Raw genomic sequence first — 20,014 nt, 5'->3', positions numbered from 1 at the left:
TTGACAGGTGTTTGGGGCGATGGTGGTGAAACCAGATGGGCCACAGGACAGACCCACAGCGCTCGGTGCTAATGGCACTGAGCATGCCCAGACTTACAAGGTAGAAAAAGGCTGTGAAAAAGAGTGAGATTTTTGAAATGTGTTTGTAAATGAAATGTAAGGAGCGGGTGACTTTCAGCAGGGAGCGTATAATGTGGGTGAAGAGGAAAAGGAAGTCGGCTGCAGCCAGGTTGAGGATGTATATGGAGAAGGATTTTCTGCGCATGCGGCAGCCCAGGAGCCAGAGCACAGTTGCGTTTCCTGCCAGCCCCACCAGGGCAATGATGATGTCCAGAAAGGCCAAGATCATGATCTTCCATCTCAAAGGCCATTGAGGAAGGGCCTGGTCACTTGCATTAGATGGTCTGAGTTCTGTCCCCCAGGTTGTGACGGTTGCATTCACATGCAGGAAACACCCATTGGCGTCCCTGAGAACAGAAATGAGAGTTGAACTCCTATTGGATGATTATCCTCAGAAATTACTGTCCTTGTGTCCCAGGAAAGTGAAATAGAGGCTTGTAGAGACTAAGTAAACTCGTGAAATCTGCAATTTCTGGAACCAGGGGGCTAAACCCAGATGTCACTGGATGTAAATCTGGGACTTACTTTTTGGTCGGGCAGGTGTCCCTCATGATTTGGCAATGTTGTGTAGTCTGATAATGTGACAGCTAGATGGGTTAATAGGTAGTGAAGGTCAGGTCCCTGCTGGAAGAAGGAAGGGCGAGTCTCTCTGACAGTATACAAGATGCAAAGCTGCCGTGAGGCAGTATGTCAAGTCTACTCCTATTTTTAGCTTTATCATGAGAATGGCAAGGAGGTAGCCATTCCGCCCATCCGAGTTTTTAGCTCTGACTTTTTTTCTCTTGTGCCGCTTATTATTTTTGAGGGGACTTTAAAGACAAGGACGAACACAGGATATAAAAGGGAGTCAGGGTTGTAGAGACTGCTGATTTCCCCCAGTATCCATTCTCCTGCGTTACAAAATGTGAATGGTGAAAAGCAGAAGAGAACTCCCAGCTCAGTCTTTCCTGAAGCTGGATAAAACCATGTTGGTGATGGGAGGTGAGCAAAGAGACAAAACCAACTCCTGTATCATGGAATTAACAATTCTCTCACTCTGTTTCCTATTCTGAAAGGACGGCTTTTGTCTACCTTCTCAGTGGTTTCTGGTTGATCTGAGCTTCTTAGAGACCCCACCACAAGATAGGAGGGCAGGAGGACAGTATTTTAATTTGTTCCACTCCTGGTTTTCTGTGAGACTGTGGTATGGCAATTCACTGCTTGTATATTTGCTTGTCATCATGTCCTACTGCTACAGCTATAACTTTGGCTACCTTTTCTCTGGTACCTAGTATGTTGGGCCTTATGTCTTTAAGTCCAGGAGTGGAATTACACTGTGCAACACTTGCCTTGCCAGTGCTTCACCAGCAGTCATACTTCTCTTAGCTTCCTCTTCTGAGACCATGCTTAATTGTTTCCAGATTGGACTCACTGCTTCCTCTGGGAATCCTTCCAGACACAGCAACAAAAATAACATCGAAGCAAGCAAAGCACTGAAGTCTTGGGTTAATAGCAGTTCAGCTCTGGGAAGCAATGCCTGGACAGGTGACTTTGCTTCTTAATGAAACTCAGAAATAGCAATCTCTTTTTGGCAGAAGATTTGAATGTTTGGAGCAAAGGGAAGAATGCAGGAGATAAAAGGAAAGAGGAGAAAGGAGCTGGACTCCTTTGAGAACTCCTGCAAATGTTGCTGCCGGTATCCCATTTCCAGGAGTTTCTGTCTCCAGCCTTGATGAAGGCAGCCTCTTGCCCCTCTGCATATAGACCCAAGGTGGAAACACAGTGATGTGAAAGAAAAACCCGTATGTGACTTAGGAAATATGACAATTCTTGGTACATATCCTTACCTTTCTTCCATTCTTCTGTCCAAAGCTGGAGAGCTGGGCTGCAGGGAGAGAGCCTTTCTGAGGCTGTGTGACTCCAGGAGACTTGTGTTTTCCCTCTGAATCAGAAGAGAAGTACAGAGGTTGGAGTGAAGGCTGGAGACTGAGTGAGGTTTACCCAAGTAGTGAACAGCCCTGTGATTTCCTGCAAGGGGACTGTGAGCCTATCAGAGACCAGAGCCATTTGTCATGCTGAGGATCGTCTCAGTATGTGCCCCTTCACATAAGCCTCTCCCATCCCACTTCCTCTGAACTACTTCCCTGAAGTAGGCATTGTTTTGAAGTTTCTCTGTGCCAATTTTGTGTCCAGGAAGGCCGTCAAGCAATGTGATTGTGCATCGTGGGTATCTATAGCTAAAGAGGAAAGTATGTCCTGGGGTCATTTAGGTTCACAATGGCCTGACCTCACTTTTCTTTTTGTTCTTCATGGTAGAAACATATTCATGTGTACCCGTTCATTCCAATCAACAGAGCAGTGAATACCAGGTAAAACTCTCCCTGGATCCCATTCTTCAGTGGCCACATTGGCCAGTTTCCCTTCTTTTTTTTACTACATTGTTATTAGCTCTGCATAGTAAACTTTTATTTGTCTAATTTTATTACTAATAATTGTTGATTCCTTTATAAAACGCAAGGAGTTCAGCTTACATAGCACAACCTTCTTCTAGTTAACTAAGTCTATAAATTCTTCCTGTAAAGCATTTTTAAATTAATGTGTATTAACTCATATTTTTGGATTGGGGAATAGATAGTTCAGCACATGAATACTGGATAGGGGATAACTGATAAAACTAAGTATTTAGAATTTCCATTTACCTGTCATTTTTTTATATGTCTACTTTTTTTATATGTCTATTTGGTGCAGATTTTTAAATTTTTAAATGCACCTTCTAAGACATTTTCAGTTCTCAGGACACAACTAAACTGAGTTACTTTTTTAAAAAAAGGTTTGTTTGAAATGCATATGAAAATTTCAAGTTCAGTAAAGCATAGAAGTCAAAACAGTGAACAAGATACGGATAGGAACAACTATTGGGAAAGAATATATTTTCCTATGGCTTTTCCAGGCATAATTTATGCATACATTATTTTCCTATGTGTTTTCTCCAGGTATTATTATAGATTATATGCACATTGCTTTCCACTCATACAATCAAATACTGTTTAATTGTATGAAAAAAAATCCTGGGCCCGGCGGCATGGCCTAGCGGCTAAAGTCCTCGCCTTGAAAGCACTGGGATCCCATATGGGCGCCGGTTCTAATCCCGGCAGCTCCACTTCCCATCCAGCTCCCTGCTTGTGGCCTGGGAAAGCAGTTGAGGATGGCCCAATGCTTTGGGACACTGCACCCGTGTGGAAGACCCGGAAGAGGTTCCTGGTTCCCGACTTCGGACCGGCGCGCATCGGCCCGTTGCGGCTCACTTGGGGAGTGCATCATCGGACGGAAGATCTTCCTCTCTGTCTCTCCTCCTCTGTGTATATCTGGCTGTAATAAAATGAATAAAAAAATAAAAAGAGAATCCTGATATCTCCAAGAGATATTAAGTTGGAAAAAGAATTCAGAATGATGTGTAATTGTATGAGAAAAAATAGGTATATTTATACTTTTTCTGGTATTAAATATCTCTAAAACGACAAAAAATCAACAACTTTAAAATTCGTATTTGTCTTTATAAATATTTTATTTTATTTTTGCTATTGTTTACATAGTTGAGAAGGATGTATGCCAATGAGGACCATGGATTAGGGAGGGGAGGGTCAAGGCAAGGGGGAAGGTGGGTGGGATAAATACTTCTAAGTTTTTTCCTTTTTCTCTTGTATCTAGTGGGGAGGGAGGAGGAAGGAGAGGGAGCTGCTCCAAGCTGCCAAACAACATTAGCATCTGGGTATGGGGGATCGCCATTTGAGGTCATCTTAGAAACTCTGATGTGGATAAGAATGTTCTGAGGGTATTGCTTGAGTGATTTTGCTAGTTCTGACACATTGTTGGTTTTGTTGCTCTAAGACTGAGAAAATCTTTCCAAGATCTAGTGGCTGACCAAGTCCACCTTTAGTGCATCCACTTGCCCAGGCACTTACTGCCAAAGCTTGGTCAGGAGAGTTGTCTAACTTGTTGTGCCCTCTAGCCTCTGACATGGTACTCAATGTCCTACGCAGGCCTAAATGTGCTGGCTGTCCTGTTCCGCATGTGCATCTAGGCATGCTGTCCACTGCACAGGTACCAGCAACTGAGGCAGTTCACTCTCCATATATGCATTCCAAGGTTGAACCATGAATCCTGTGATTTTCCCTGTGGCTGAAATTTTGAGTCCAGTGGTCCAGTTGGGAGATCCCCCAAGAAACCTCCCCTGGAGTGACTCCAGATCTGACTCCTGTGTGTGTCAGCTAGTGTGAAGTCTGATTCAGTCTGTCACTCACATTAGCCTGGGCACACACTGGTGGTTACAGTTACCTGGTCAATTCTGTCCCCACCCCTATTTCCTATGCAAAGTGACAGATGCTACAGCATAGCCCAACCCAGCCTGCCAAAATCTGACCCTTATGCACACCAGTGGGAACTGCAGCCTAGTCGAGTGATCTCCAACAATCCCCACAATGGCAGTCCTAGCCTGGTTCCTGGGTATACTACCATGTGCAGCAGACTAGTCCAGTCCATCCTGCATTCCATCTGACTCTTGTATACACTATGGGTGTGGTGATATGGCTCAGCACACCCCACACTGCTACCCAGCCCACAGGTATGCTGATGGGAACTGTTGCCTTGTCCAGCATGGCCTGCTCCAAGCCTTAGCTTACGCTCACCAGTGGGAGCTACAACTCTGCAGAGGAGTGCCCATGATTTCTCTACTAGGCTAAAACTCAGCCCTGAATCTTGTACTTTCCAGGGGATACTGTGATCCAGTCTGATGTGACTTGGGTCCAGTCCCGGCACTTGCCAGCCAATGTTGTGGCAAAGTCCAGCCGCCCTGCATTTATCCTGTCTTTTGCATGTGCCAGCAGATGCGGTAGCCAGCCTAGCCTGGTCCTTCCCCCAAACCCATCTCACATGAGGGTCAATGGTTGTTACAACCCTGCCCTGCCTGGTCCACGCCCAGTCCCAGTTCTTATACTCACCAGTAGAAGCAATACCCCATTAGGAGATCTGCCACTTCCCTCCCCTCAACAGGCTTGCCTCTGGGCCAGGATCTTGAGTGTGCCAGTGGGTGCTGTGGCTCAGTTTGATATGGCCCATCTTGCCTCAACATTCATTCCTGGGTGCTTGTATTATTTTTTTAAGATTTATTTGTTTTTTTTTTAATTGGAAAGTGAGATATATAGAAAGGAGGAGAGACAGAGAGGAAGATCTTCTGTTCCTTGATTCACTCCCCATGTGACCGCAATGGCTGGAGCTGAGCCAATGCGAAGCCAGGAGCCAGGAGCATCTTCTGGGTCTCCCAGGCAGGTACAGGGTTCAAGGTGTTTGGATTATCTTCTACTGCTTTCCCAGGCCACAAGCAGGGAGTTGGATGGGAAGCAGGGCCACCAGAATTAAAACCGGTTCCCATATGGGATCCTGGTGCATTCAAGGCAAGGACTTTAGCCACTAGGCTACCATGCCGGGCCCTTGTATTTGTTTTTGAGGCAACAATGTTGATGCCTGAGGACCTAAAAGGGAGTAATTATCATTAATGAATGCATTTAATGATATTTTCAAGAACCTTGAAGTATATTACTACTTCAAATTAGATACTAAATAAAGTAAATAAATTCAGTAATTGAATAATCCATGAGAGGGTGATACAATGAGATAGTCAAGAGGTGAGGCAGGGCAAAAGTATGGGAATGGATGTCAATCAAAAATACTTTACAAATCCAATATTATGTCAAAAAGAAATGAGATACAAAATGCTGAAATAAGGAAATTCACTTTTATTAGGTTGATCTACTCTTAACAGAGTTAGGATTGTGTAATTCTCTATTTTGCAGTTTAAAGCTATTTTTAAAAGGGAAAATATGATGAAGTTTTAGAAAGCATTTCAGAAGGAAAGGAGTATTATCTGTTATTAAAAAAAACTTTTAAAACACCCACTGGCACACGTGAGATCTGGGTTTGTGAGTGGGCCTGGTGGGGGAACTTGGGGAATCGTCGCTGGTGGGCTGTAGCTCCTGCTGGTGAGCATGTGATTCAGGTCTGGGTGTTGGTCAGGTTGGACAAGGGTGCTCCAGTTGTCAGCAAGTGTGGGTTGGTTTGGGAGTGGTGGGGTGGGTGGACCAGGTAGGGCCAGGCCCAACTGTATTACACTGGTATGTGCAGGAACCAGGATGGAGTGTGGGCTATGCTGGGCTAGACTATCACACATTGCTGGTTGAAAGCCATGGAGCAGGGCAGTCTGGGCAGGGTTGGGCCACAGCACCCACCAGCAAGAGTTGGGATTGGGGGTAGGCCAGGTCAGCCCAGGCCAGAATACATCATCCAAATGGCAAAGGCCAACCTGAGAGATGGGCTATGCCAGTTGGGTCAGAGCAAACACTAGCACATACAAGATCTGTGGCTGGGAGCAGGTCTGGCTGGGGAGCTAAGGGCATGCCCCAGCTAGCTTGTGGTTCCCTCTGGTGAGTGTGAGAGCCAGAATGGGGGTGGCCAAGCTGGGCTGTACACGATTGCAGTATACCTCGGCATGGGTGAGGACTGGATCTGGGGGTGCCAGCACCCACAGGTGCTTGTGTGAGTAAGAGTGGGTGTAGGATTGGCTGGGCTAGATCTTAGTATCCACTGAACCATACAAGAGCTATATCTTGGGGTGGACCAGACAGGGCCGGGCTGTAGACCCAATGGTATGAGTCAGAATGGGTATGGGCCAGTCAATCAGGGCTATTGTACCTGCCAGGACAGGAGGTGGGCCAAGACAGCCTGGGTCAAAAACCCACCATTGTGCATGGGATGTGCTCTTGGGAAGTGATGTGATAGAGGAGCTGGGAGCAGCTCAGACCAGGCCAGGTTATACTACCTGCTGGCATACATGTGGATTGGGTCTGGGGATGGGATGGACTGGGCCAGTTCATAGCACCCACTGACAGGTGTGAGAGCCAGGATGGAGGGCACGGCTTTCAGGTTGGGCTACAACATCAACCAGTTCATATTAGGTCTGGGACTGGGGACTAACTGGACTTAGCTAGGCTGTAACACTCAGTGGTGTGTACAAAAGCTGAATGGGATGTGGGACAGACTGGACCAGTCTGCTACATATACTGGCATATGGCAGGCCTGTTTGGAGTGTTTGGGAGTCACTTGGACTAGGTTGCAGTTCCTGCTGGTGTATGTGAAGGTTGAATGTGGTGTAGTGAGCAGGTTTAGGCTGGGCTGCAGCATCCATGATCTGTGTAAGAGATGGGGCTGGAGACAGAATTGACCCAACAATTGCAACCACCAGTATGTGTGTAGACTGATGTGGCTGACGTACTGGCTAGCACACAAAGGAATCAGGTCTGGGGTCACCTCTGGCAAGGTTTCTTTGGGGACTCCTGGAACTAGACACAGTGAAAACCACAGGATCTGTGGTCTGACTGTGGAGTGCATGTGTCAGAGCTGGACCTCCTCAGTTACTGAGGCCTGTACAGCAGACGGCATGCTCAAAAGCATATGGAGACATGACCACCAGTTCATTGAGGCCTGCAGAGGACATCTAGTAGCATGGAGAGCAGAACAAATTTGACAACTTTCCTGATCAAGCTGTGACAGCAAGCATCTGGGCAAATGGAGACTCTAAAGTGGACTATGTGTGTCAATGGACCTTGGAAGGAGCCTTCATCCTTGGAACAATGAGATCAACAACATCTCAGAACTATTTAAACCACTTGAGCAGTGTTTTGGACCCTGGGATGACATCAGAGGGCTGTTCCTTGTCTCAGGGTACTGATGTGGTTAGGGTGCTGGGTGTAGCTTCTCCTCTTCTCTCCCTCTTCCAAGATATAGGAAAAGGAAAAGAAAATTGGAAACAATGATCTCATTCACCTTCCCCTGTTCCTACACCCTTCCCATCCTAATCAGTGGTCCTCATGGGTATGTACCCTTCTCAACTATGCAATCATCATCAAAAACAAAATAAAAAAGAAAGCATTTCAAAAGGAAGGATGTGCTGGGTCAGTTCTGTCTCCAGTCCCGTTTCCTAAGCAAACTAATGGATGTTACAGCCAAGCCCAATCCTTCCCACCACACATTTGACCTTCACGTAAACTAGAGAGAGCTCTAGTCTAATCAGAGTGAGCCCCAATAAACTCCACCAGGCCCACTTCCTGCCCTGGTTCCTGTGATTGCCAGATACGTATAGCAGACTGGTCTAGGCTGTCCCACATCCTATTCAGCTCTCATACATGTTAATGGGCATTGAAACCTAATTCAGCCCAACCAGCCCCACCATTCAGCCCACACTTATGCTGGTGGGTGCCACTCTTTGTCTAGCCATGGCTGCCTCCATTTCTGGTTCTCATGCTCATTAGTCGGAGTGGCAACCCAAGAGGTGAGGTGCCCACAGTTTCCCTAATGGGCCCACTCCCAGTCTGGATCTTGCACTTTCCAGGTGGTACTGCAGTTTAGTTTGACAGAATTTGTCCTCCAGTGCCAGCACCTGCTAGCTGATGCTGCGGCAAAGCCCAGCCAACCTGCATCCATTCTGGCTTATGCATGCACCAGTAAGTTCAGTCAGCCCAGCCTGATTTTCCCTTGACTCAGTTCATATGCAGACCCACATATGTTGTAGCCCTGCCCCTGATCCCAGCTCTCATGCTCACCAGTGGGAGTAGTGGCCCAGCAGGGGATCCCCTCACAGCTGCCCTATTGGGCTCACATCCCCACCTCCCCAGGTTTCACGTGTGTTGGTTGGGCACTGTGGTCTAGTCTGGCATGACCTGTCTCATCTTGGCATTTGCCAGTAGGTGCTGTATCCTACCCCCGAATTCCAGCTCATGCTGGTGGGAGCTACAGCCTAGCCCAGCCAAGCCAGCCCCCAATCCCAGCCCTAACATGAAGTGGCTGGAATTGTGCCCTGACTTGGCCTGTCTCTCACCCCATTCTGGTTCTTGGATTTGGATATGAACTGGCCTAGCCTGGCTTGCCCTCGACCTGAGCCACATGTATGCTGGTGGGTACTGAAACCTAGCCTGGTCTGGGATACTCCCAGCCTTGGTTCTTGTTCTCTGCAGGGACTGTGTTCCAAGAGAAGAGTTGCCCGAGCTTCTTTATCAGGATCTCTCCCAATGCCAGATCTCACCCACACCGGTGGGTCCATGAACTAGCCCTACTTAGTCTACCTTCTGTTCTAGCAGGAACAGTGACCTTTCTTGACTGGCCCACACCCATTCTGGTTCTTATTGCTGTCAACACCATTTATTAAAGAGAATGCCCTTTCTCTAGGGGATGTTTTCAGCACATTTGCCAAGGATAATTTGATTGTATACACACAGAAACACGTATGTTTGTATTTTCTTCCATTTATATATGTATCTATATTTGTGCCAACATCACACTATTTTGGCTATGATAACTCTGTATGTGTGTTGTTGCAATCTTGGAAATGACTTAATATGTTTGTATTGAAGATAGAAACACTGTTGATATTCCTAGTGTCTAACTTGGCATGCAAGACACTGTTTCCCAATATTATTCAATAAATGAACGCACAAATAAGGAACCCGATAGTAGTGATTTGGGATAAACATTGAAAATGAAAACACAGTTGAAAATATTAGAACTAATATATAGTAAGATGCATAAAAGTTTAGTTATAATATTTTAAAGTTGTTATTTAGGAGCCAGAGGGAGAAAAGATACACAAGCAGAGACTGAGAAATAGAGAGAGATGTACCCAGAGATGTAGAGGGGGAGTGTAAAATGTAGAGAGCGAGAGTGAGAGAGAGAGGGAGCAAGAGAACAAGAAAGAGAGCATTCCCGTATGTTGGTTCACTTCCCAAATTCCCGCAATGACCCAGGGTGGGACCAGGTATATGCCAAGAGTTGGATTGCAATCTGTTTTTTTCATTTGAGCACGAATGATCCCTTTTATCCATCACTGGCTGCCTCTCAAGGGTTGTATCAGGAGGAAGCTGGAATTGGGAGCAGTGCCAAGATTTTACCTCAGGAGCTCTGACATGGGATTTGGGTGTTGCTACTGGTGTCTTGACCACATGGTCAAACTTCCACTCCCCATAATTTTTAAAGCGAGAAATTCTGTTTTAGAACTGCTCATGTAGGTTCAGACGGCTGAAGTTGACTGATGTCTCTTTGAGGTAAGGACTCAATATGGCTTTGCCAAGCACTTGGAACTTTATAGAATGCAACCTAGGAGCAGGATTTGGATCTCAAGTGAACTGCCTATAAGATGAGGAGAATTGAGGAAATGAGGGAAAAACCTGAGTGCTCCTGAAAGAGCTATTTGAATGTGGGAATATTTGCAGAGGATTATTATCTGGGATGCTATGTGCAATATAAAACTGCTCCATTCTCTTTCCCAGGAGATCTTTAGTGGAGTTTCCTTTGCTGATGAAAGATTTTGGTGAAAGGAGTCTGCGAGGTCCATAGATGAGTGTAAGATGTACAGAACGAGAGTGTACAGTTTGGAGTGGAGGGAGAGGTGCTCCTGAAGATTTCCCCTGGAGCTAGTGGATCAGCTCACCCCTAGTGAATTAATGTCAGTTGAGCAGAAGCTTCGATTCTCTCGAGAGCTTATGAAAAGATGATGAGCCTTTGTCTGGACATGGAGTGGTTTGGATCCCAACTGGGATGCCTCAGATTCATCTTTTTTTTTTTTTTTTAAATTTTGTAGCAGCCACTACTGCCCCCCTCCTTTTTTTCTTTTTCTTTTTTTGTTAAAGGCAGGCAAAGAAGCAAGATTTATTTCCATGCAAAGTATAAGCCTGTTTGAGGTTAGGGTTCATCCCTTTATCAGAATTGGAGACAACAGGAGTGATGCCCAGGGTGGGGCTTAATTGAATATTCAAAGAGGATGGAGCTTTATTGCTCTTCTCTTTGGTCTTTCTTGGATGTCTCAGAAATGTCACTGTGTCAGGGGGAGGATGGGAGTATGTGCGTTAGTCATGGTAAGTTTGCTGTAATGAACATACAATTAGCCAAAGGTCGTGACAGGGCGCATCTGGTGGCCATATTATTTATTTTTAGGTGTGATCTGTTCTAAGTTGCTAAACCGCAGAGGCAATGGTTTCCCCTGGTGTGAAAAGTGGGGGTGAGGATAGGGTTGAGTTGGTTGGTCTTGCTGGCTTTTTGACCACTGTCTGCTTATTGCACATGGCTGGGAAAGGAAAGGAGCTATTCTGAAGTACAATCAAGAATGGCACTCAAACTTGTGTTTGTTTTGCAAACAAAACCCAACAAAAGACACTCCAGAAAGAGGGAAGGAAGTCAGTGAAATAGAGAGCCAATAGAGGTGAGTGAAGGCTGTTGGAGCATAGCAGTTTCCAGGGCTCTGTTCCTGTCTCATTTGCACCAGTGGCCAAGAAATGCTCAGAGGGGCAGGAGACCTTCATGTGGGAAGGGAGTTGGTCCTCCTACAAGGCTATAGTGAGGTATCAAGAGCTCAATAATTTATTGTGAGATTGCCCAGGTAGAGATATTCTCAAGACCCTCATTGACCAGAGAAGATGTGAGATGAAAAATTATCTCACATCTTGTCCCCATTTAGGAAGCTTCACAGTTGGTACACATGCTTGTGCAAAACAGCATTTAGGTTCAGCCGGGAGGCTGGGGTGACAGGAGCCCTTTGCAGTGTGGCAGCTGCAAAGGGTGCCTGAGCCAGATCAGACCCAATGCTTGGGACTTGGCCCAAGGACGCTGTCGCCACGTGGTGACCTAGTCCTAGCATCTCCAGCCAGAGAGATTTCTTCTCTCAGGGTAAGTACACTATGAGGGAATCTTGGGAACTAGATTCAGCATCTGACTCAGTCCTGCTGCCACCATCTTGTGGCAGGAAAAGTCTGTGCAGTGTTTGGCAGGGAGGCTGGGGTGACAGGAGCCCTTTGCAGTGTGGCAGCTGCTAAGGGTGCCCCAGCCAGGTCAGACCCAATGCTTGCGACTCGGCCGAAAGACACCGTCACCACGTGGTGAACGAGTCCTAGGCTGTGGGTGGCCAGTGCGCTCATTTGGTGCAAGACTCTGCCTGTTGGCTGCCTGGCAGGGAGCTCTAGGGTTTTTAGGGTATATAATTGCTGCCTAGGGACATCCAGGGATAAGGCCAGTGTGAGTGTAGGTGAGGGATCAATTCTGTGTGATTCCCAGTATGGGGTCACAGAACTTGCTTGCAAGCATGGGGACTGAGATCTGAGGGTTGGAGGGGAGAGTCCATAAGAGCTATTTTTTTTTTAAAGATTTATTCATTTTATTACAGCCAGATATACACAGAGGAGGAGAGACAGAGAGGAAGATCTTCCATCCGATGATTCACTCCCCAAGTGAGCCGCAACGGGCCGATGCGCTCCAATCCGAAGTCGGGAACCAGGAACCTCTTCTGGGTCTCCCACGCGGGTGCAGGGTCCCAATGCATCGGGCCGTCCTTTACTGGTTTCCCAGGCCACAAGCAGGGAGCTGGATGGGAAGTGGAGCTGCTGGGATTAGAACCGGCGCCCATATGGGATCCCGGGGCTTTCAAGGCGAGGACTTTAGCCGCTATTTGAGCTATTTGAGCCAGACTGATTCACAAGCCACATGGAAATCCTCACAAGGGCTGTTAGTGTAGAGCATCACTGACTGCCACACACCAGTCCACGTGAAAGCTATGGCTGGGAGCCTGTCTAGCAGGGCTAGGTACCAGTACCTGACTGAGTGGTGAAATAGGGCATAGGTTACAAGAGACTAACCAACTCGTGAGAGAACCAGATCCGTGGGTAGATTCTGTGGGGGAAGAGTGGGCCCAACCCTGTGGAAATGCAAATCCTGCTGGTTAGCTCAAGAGTTGGGGTGGTGATGGGCTGAGAAAAGTGTGACCATGGAACCTGCCATCACTTATGATAAAGGAATCGACAACAGTCTGGGCAGGTCAAGGCAGCAGCACCCAAATGCGCATCCTAAAATATGATGTGGGGTGGGCCAAGCTGCAACTGGAAGGGGGAGCACTGGGCAGGGCCGAGCAAACCTTGACTCACAAGTAAGAACAGTAATCAGAATGGAGCACAGGTCATGCTGAGCTAGGCTCTTTTACCGACTGGTCTGCATGAGCCATGGATACTAGGCCATAACATCAAAGGCAAAGGCTGAGACAGGTGAGGGGCTAAGACAACTGGGTCAGAGTAACCACTGGCATGCGTGTAATCTAGGGCAGGGAATAGGCCCAGTTGGGGAGATACGAGAGTAAACCCTTGCTGGTTGGGGTTCCCACTGGTGAGTGGGGGTGAGGGGACTGGAGTAGGGGTTGCGTTCTGGTCTGGATATAGCTGCTGTCTCCCTTGGCACAAGTGTGAACTGGGTCTAGGTGCACTGAGCCAGGCTAGACTCCAGTACCATCTGGTGCTCTGGAGAACCAGGGTAGATGTAGGACGGACTAGGCTAGGTCTCTGCCCCTACTGAGCCATGTGTGAGCAGTGTCTGGGTATGGATGAGCCTTGGCTAGACTGAAACACTCAACAGTAAGAACTGGAAAGGGTTGAAGGCCAGTCAGGAAAGTCTGCTGTAACTGCCAGGACAGGAGGTGGACTAAGTAGAGTTGGCCCAGGGACTCACTGGTATGTGCAAGATCTGGCACAGGGAGTGGTTCTGATGGAGGAGCTGCCTGACTGTCGGGACATAGTCTCTGCAGGTGAGTGCAAGAACCACAATAGTGAGGAACCCAGATTAGGTCAGGGAAAGGTACTCACCAGCATACCTTTGGCATAGGTCAGGGGCGGATCAGGCTGAACCAGTTCACATCACCCGCTGGCAAATCCGAGGATCAGAACAGAGTGTGGGTCATGCCAGTTTCAGTCACAACACATACCATTGCACATTACGACTGGGATTGGATGCCTGCTGGGCTGGGCTGTAACCCTCACCAACATCAGCTGGAATTGGGGGTGAGCCGGGTCAGGCCAGGCTACAACACCCACTAGCAAATGCCAAGGTGAGGTGGGCTGTACCAGACTTGGTCGCAGCACCCAAACAGCACACATGAGAACCAGGGAGTGAGAGGGCAAAACTTGTAGGGGGAATGTGGAGGGCTCCCCTGCTGGACAGCCACTCCCACTGGAGAGTGTGAGTTGGGATGGGGGCAGACCAGACCAGGCAGGGCTACAACACCTGTGGGCTTCATGTGAGCTGGATCAGGGTAAAGCCAGGGTGGGCTGACTGTTCCTACTGGTGCAAGTATAAATCCGAGTGGGTGAGGGTTGGTTGGGCTTTGCCACAGTAACAGCTGGCAGAGTTGGCACTGGGGGCTAACTCTGTCAAGTTAAACTGCTGATCCATTTGGAGAGTGCATAATCTGGGAGTGGGAGTGACCTAGGAGGGAAATAGTGGGCACCTTCCTCTTGGGTTACTGCTTCCATTGGGGAGCATGAAAACCAGGATTAGGGCAGGGGGGGTGCTAGACATAACAGCACCTGCAAGTATGTTGTGGGCTAGGTAGTAGGGCTGGTTGGGTTGAACTAGGCTTCAATGCCCATTGACATGTATGAGAGCTAAATGGGATGTGGGACAGACTGAACAAGTCTGCGGTACATACTGGCAAGCATGGGAACCAGGGTAGGGGGCAGGCCTGGTGAGGATTATGGGGAGTCACCCCAACTAGGCTGCAGCTCCCACTGGTATGTGGGAAGGCCAAGTATGAAGTGGGCAGGATTGGGCAGGTCTGCAGCACCCATTGGTTTACGTTGAAGGCAGGGCTGGACACAGCACTGACCCAGTAATTGCAATCACCAGCCTATGTCTAAGCTGATTGTTGTGATGGACTGTGCTGGACCATATACTGGCAAGCACACACAAGAGTCAGGACTGGGATCACCTTAGATGAAGTTTCTTTGGAGATCCCTCCAATTGAACTGCTGATCTCAGAAGCGCAACCATGAAGAGACTATGTCAGCCAGTAGATTCTGAAGAGATTTCATCATGCTTGGAGAGGTGAAATTGGCAGCAATTCAGAACTGTTGAACTATCAAAACTGCTTGAGCAGGACCCTCGGGTGGGAGGCTGGGTGGGTCTTCTCTCTTTTTCTCTCCCCTTACCTAGATACAGGAAAAAATGATATTAGTGTGGAAACAATGGTCTTACCCACTTTCCTGTAGCCCTTGACCCTTTGTGCCCTAATCAACTATGTGAAGTTTATAAAAAAAAAGAATTTAAAGATAATTTTAGTTTGGTGCAGAGAAAGTGGAAATACACCTGTGAGGATCCTCTTTTTTAAAAGTTTATTTGAAAGGTAGAGTTACATAAAAGAGAGTGATAGATCTCTTCCCAGTACTGCTTTAGTCCCCAAATGGCTGTAACAGTTGGAGCTGGGCCAGACTGAAATTAGGAACCAAAAATCAGAAGCTTCATCCAGGTATCTCACATTGGTGGCAGGGATCCAAATACTTGTGCCATCTTCTGCTGCTTTCCAAGATCCATTACCAGGAATTTGAACTAGAAGTGTTGCAGCTTGGTCACAAATTGTACCCAATGAAATGTGGGCATTGTAGACAGTGGCTTAACCTGCTGTGTAACAGGGCTGGGCCCCAGAGGACCCCTTGTGAGCATGAATTTATTCATTTTTTTTTTGCACCAGGATAAAAATTCTTAAAAGATTTTAAATCTTTATTTAAAAGGCAAATTTACATAGAGGAGAGAGAGAGATATCTTCTGTCTGCTGATTCACTTTCCAAATGCCTGCAATGGCAGAGCTGGACTGATCCAAACCCAGGGGCTTCTTTCAGGTCTCCTACATGGGTGCAGGGGCTTAAGCACTTAAGCCATCTCCATTACTTCCCCAAAGGCACTTTCTGGTAGCTGGATGAGAAGTGGAGAAGCCTGGACTAAAACTGGCACCCATAGGGGGTGTGCCTTAGAAGGAGGATTAGCTTGCTGTGCCATCGTGCCAGCCCCAGGATAAGCTTGGTTTTATTCCACCTTTAGGAATACTTTTTTCTAAGTTTTGTTCAAGGCATTTCCATTATTCTTCTGTTATTTTGTCATTCTAGGAAGCCTCAGAAAAAAAAATCTTTAAGTGAGCACAGAGCACGAGACACCATTGGGTTGTAGAAACTGTAGATACTACCAGGGTCTGCTTGCTGGAGACCTGGTCCAGCTGACTTGAGAGCTTGCAAAGGATGCGTGGATCGGCAAGACGATAAGAAGAGAAGAGATGAGGGAGAGGCAGAGGAGGCATGAACCATTGTGGCATGATGCTCATAATGGACAACTCAGAAAAGTTGCCTTCTTTATACACAAATCATCACAAGCTTTTGCACAACATCCAATTGTTTCATTTTTTACTTCATTACAAAGAATGATTACAAAATCAATCCTAAAAACATTATTATTATTTTACTTTAGAGAAAATATTTTCAGCAAGCTATTACTCATTCAAACCTGCAGTGGCCTGGCTGAAGCCAGGGACTTGACAGTTGGCAGCACATGCGGTTACATAGTGACAAGGGGTTTACTTATACTCAAAATCAATTTTTACTAAACACAAGCTAACTAATATTGCTTAAAATATTAATAGTACAGTTAAAAGATCGTAAATGAAAGGAATTTATAAAAGCATATAACATAGATTCTTTGCTAAATCTTATAATCAAATCAGGCATAAATTACCGTCACCTTCACCTAGTGCTGATTCAATTGTTTTTTTGTTCTTAGTGTTGATTTAATTGTTTTTTGTTCTTTTGTTAAAGGGCAGTGAAAGGGATCAAGGCAGCTCAGCCAATCTACAAAAAGAGGGCCTTTATGAGAAACTTCCTTTTATCTTTATAAACTGTTTTCTTTCCCTAAATATGAGTACCAATATAAGATCGAAGTTTTTATAAACTGTTTTCTTTCCCTAAATATAAGTGCCTATATAAGGTTGAGATTTTAAGCCATTTTTGAGGGGTTCACATTTGTTTCCCTTTAGAAGATGCCCCATCTACTTTCTGATTTCCGTGGTGAGAAACCAAAATCCGTCACATCATGTGTTGTAACAGTTCAAGTCACATGGTAAACAGACTCTTTGTACCTTCATGATTGCCATCTGTTCCAAGATATTATCAAGCCGTTTCTTAAGGAAAACATTACTTATATTAGGGCAAGCTTCGGGACAAAAGTGGGCACATAACAAGATGTTTGGAGACATTTTGCTCAATTGTACTATTGTATGCTTATAGATGTGTGTCATAGCCTTACATCGCTAAAGATGTTTTTATCATAACATGATTGATCAATTTGAGGTGTTATACCAGTTACAGGAATCACTTCACATTAGCAGAAAAACAACAACAGCACCCTCAGGAGAATTCTATGAAACATCAGAGAGGTGATTGAGTGTCCACAAAACGGGGTGAGGCAGCAATGAGGTGACCAGAGACATTCTGCTGGGCCTTGCCACTCAGCCAGAAACTCCTCGTAGCCTTGCTAACTGAGGAGCAGTGCTCATCACACACCCATGCCATCAGACCCAACTGCATGGCTCCCCATATCTGTTGTCCTCTTCTGTCACATATTTCTGAGAGGAGAAATGCAAAAATAGATCCTATTTCTCAATTTTCCTTGGTACTGGGAGACACAGTATGATTAGGCAATAATCAGGATAAGAGACAAGCAGAAGTGATGGAACCAGTTCTTGGGTCATGCTGTTCAAAGGATAGAATCTTCCTCTTTCCTTGGGGTAGAATCATGATGTATCATGGAGCAATGCGAGGACTCTCAAGAGGACGGCCTTTTGGGAACAGACATTTGAAGATACCTGGTATCTAACGCCTTGGAGTCTCCAGTTCAGGTTTTTTTGTGTTTAAGCTGTTACAAGAGTTTCTTCAGAATAACCCAAACCTACATCTGACAAGCAGGGAATGTGTGTGCCCACAGGCTGTGCCCTGGAAGAGTTGCAGCTTCTGCTCCTGCCTGGGTGTTTTCTGCTGCAGCTGCAGCTATTACCGTGCTCTCTGTGGCAGCTGCTGCTTCCCTTGTTCTTTGATCCTTGTGGTGGAAATAGTGTTTGCTGATGGCTTGCCTGAGGGTGCTTGACTATTGCTGCTTCCCTTAACCTTGCCCCTCTTGTACGTAGTGTCTTGAAGGAATATTGCCAAGTTATCTCAGATGTGTCCTTCTGTTTCCACAGTGAGGCATTTCATGTACTTAAAGCAGAATAATCTTGGAAAGCAAATAAGAAACATTGTGTTTACATCAACCACATTCTGGAAAGCAAACTATATGTCAATGACACTTCTTCAATGAATACCAGAATTAGTTTCTTTAGATGAAGCATATTTGAATAGGGCAATTATGTACAAAATATAGGAGAGGCATCAGAAGTGGTTAAACTCTGGTTAGACCCCATTCCAAAACCCAGTCATTGACATTTCCAATGCCCAGTTTTCAGAAACAAACAAACAAACCAAAAAAAAAAAACAAATAAAGAAACAAACAAACAAAAAACCCACAAGTTAACATGTTTTGTCATTTTCTGAAGGAAATTCCATGGCCTTTGCATACAACACCTCAGGGAAAAGTACCAAGATGTGAATTTATTCATTTGAATGGAGACAGACAGAGAAAAGAGAGAGAAAGAGAGAGAGAAAGAGAGAGAGAGAGAGAGAAACAGAGAAATCCTAAGTATTTGCTGTTCTACTGTTATAATGTCTATAATAGCTAAGGCTGAAGCCAGAAGTTAGGAACTTAATAGAATTTACTAATCAGTTGTAAGTTCCCAACTAATTGGTTCATCATCTCCTGTCTCCCAGAGTGTGTATTACTGGGAACAGAAAATTAGGAATGCAACCAGGACTCTAATCCAGTCAGTCCACATTGGACATGGACATTTAAAGTACCATCTTCACCACTATGCTGAGAGTATGTTCCAAAAGTGTGAATTTAGAGGGACAGTGTGACTGGCTTTTGCTATATATCAGTTACTGATATATGCCATTGCCTTTTTTCTATATCTCTGTCCAGAGGGAGCACTTGATGTTTCAAACAGGGATATAAGCCTGACAGGGACTTAGCCCTTGGAGATTGTTCTCGCGAGTGTGGGCCCTCACACCCACCTGCTTATTCATTTCTGTACTGTCTGCCTCCACCCTGAGCAGAGCCACCAAGGATGATAATCAGCCAGAACAGTAGTATTTTACCTGTGAGTGACTGTCCCCAGCTCAATTTGCTGCAGGCACCTGTGCTGGGGCTGCTTATGGAGCTTCTGATGCTGCTTACCCACTGTCAAAGATCCCCAGTGGGCGAAGGGGTTGCTGGGAGCCTCTGTCTCAGCTCTAACACGTAAGGACCAGAAGCTCACTGTGACCCCAAGACCTCTGTGTGAATATGGGAAAACTCAGGCCATTCACTTCCAGTATGAGGTCACTGAAACAAAAGTCTCTTGCTGGCCTGCAGTCCTGTCCAATTAGAGCCTGTTTGTGGAAATCACAGAAGGTTCATTAGTTAATGACAGCCAACCAGGATTGTTAGCTCTGCTTAAGTTTGCTGAAGAGATGATGGAAGTGAAATAGATCTTCATCTGCTTTGAGAAGGACTGGCAAGCCTCAGAGCCACTCCTGAAAATCTTCAGCATCTTGGGCTGCGAGATTATGTGTGTACAGGCCATCTTTGTGTCTCCTCTCAGCCAGATGGCCCTCTGGACTGGAATTTGCTTACTGAGGACTAATAATCATAGAGGGTACTTCACTTCAGAGTCACGGTGAGGGAGAAGTAGAGGTTAGGTAGCCCTGGGAGAGAGTGGAGGACTCGTCACTGTCTTAGAAAAACACTGAGGGACCTGGGGCCTGGGGTTCAGGGCTCGAATTGCCTATTGTGTTCTCAAGAGTTGACATACTGAAATTGTCTTCCATTAGAGTAGTATAAACATATTATTCATGTGTAATAACCAAAAGTAAATGAAGATGCTTATGAATTGATC

The 20,014-nt window shown here is 46.1% G+C and overlaps 1 pseudogene; it reads left to right on the top strand.

Moving 5' to 3' along the window:
• The first annotated feature begins 19,204 nt into the window (after positions 1-19,204).
• On the top strand, positions 19,205-19,762 carry LOC101516295 (ornithine decarboxylase antizyme 2-like; annotated as a pseudogene).
• The last annotated feature ends 252 nt before the right edge of the window (positions 19,763-20,014 follow it).

The sequence above is a fragment of the Ochotona princeps genome, chromosome 4, assembly GCF_030435755.1.
Source record: "Ochotona princeps isolate mOchPri1 chromosome 4, mOchPri1.hap1, whole genome shotgun sequence".
Lineage (NCBI taxonomy): Eukaryota > Metazoa > Chordata > Mammalia > Lagomorpha > Ochotonidae > Ochotona > Ochotona princeps.
This window is presented reverse-complemented; position numbering and strand designations above follow the sequence as displayed.